Source organism: Triticum aestivum, chromosome 3D (assembly GCF_018294505.1).
Source record: "Triticum aestivum cultivar Chinese Spring chromosome 3D, IWGSC CS RefSeq v2.1, whole genome shotgun sequence".
NCBI classification, from domain to species: domain Eukaryota; kingdom Viridiplantae; phylum Streptophyta; class Magnoliopsida; order Poales; family Poaceae; genus Triticum; species Triticum aestivum.
Window position 1 is genome coordinate 122,508,835 of NC_057802.1, and position 1,263 is coordinate 122,510,097.

Consider the following 1,263-nt stretch of genomic DNA (forward strand, 5'->3'; position numbering starts at 1 on the left):
GAGACCCGCTACATCCACCACCACGCCGTCGTGCTGCTGGATCTCCATCAACCTCTCCTTCCCCCTTGTTGGATCAAGAAGGAGGAGACGTCGCTGCACCGTACGTGTGTTGAACGCGGAGGTGCCGTCCGTTCGGCACTCGGTCATCGGTGATTTGGATCACGGCGAGTACGACTCCGTCATCCACGTTCATTGAAACGCTTCCGCTCACGATCTACAAGGGTATGTAGATGCACTCCTTTCCCCTCGTTGCTAGTAGACTCCATAGATGCATCTTGGTGAGCGTAGGAAAATTTTAAAATTATGCTACGATTCCCAACACTCACAACTACGTTGGCTACAGGTTGTTCTGTGAAAATTTGCAGGGGCACGCACCTGCCCGGTCGCGCCCGGCTCCTAATAGTCTCGCGATTGGCAAACTCGTTTGATTTCTTGCAGTTCTCTGTGTTGTTTTAAGTTTTACCTTCTCAAACTTGTTGAATTTGCCGCTTGTTCCTATTAAGTTTTAGCAGGTGAAACTGAGTGGAGTTTTTAAAACGTGTTAAAACATATTCAAAATTGGTTTTATTTCAAATCCCTCATCGCAAGGAATCCAAATATGCAAATGAAACATAAATTAAACTTTTGATTCAAAACATATAATATATCCAAATTTGAAAGTTCAAAAAAGAAAAGCACGAGAGATTGTGCGGAGTTCCCGCACCTGCGTGGCACAAACCATCTCCCATTGTTTTTGCCCTGATTAGGAAGCAAATTTACTTTCAAAAGTCCTATTATGACCCCGAGCTCAACTACACCCTGATGAACAGCAAAATCAAAAAGAAAATAAAGAATTCAAAAAATTCTTGTATTTTTTGGAATAAACTTTGAAAATTGTTTTGTATGCTTAACAAATTTCAGCACGAAATGACATTCCTGAAAGTCGTGGCAAAAAAACAAAATCAGTACTTCAAAATGTTTTCAAAACTAACATTTTTGTAGCATTGATTTTTTTTGCCACAACTTTCACGAATACCATTTCGTGCTGAAATTTTGCAAGCGTATAAAACATTTGTCGACGTTTTACCACAAAACGATTTCATAATATTTTTGATTTTTTACTATCTTTTTCGCTTTTACTGATTTGAGCTCGAGAGCAAATACTCCATGTCCCTCTACTTTGGTATATTCCCAGTGTTTCAGCATCTGGGCTGCCTTTCTCCCGTGAGCGCGCGCTTCTAGTTGAGAAACCATCGGCGTGGAAGGCTTCTGACTCTGCGAGGC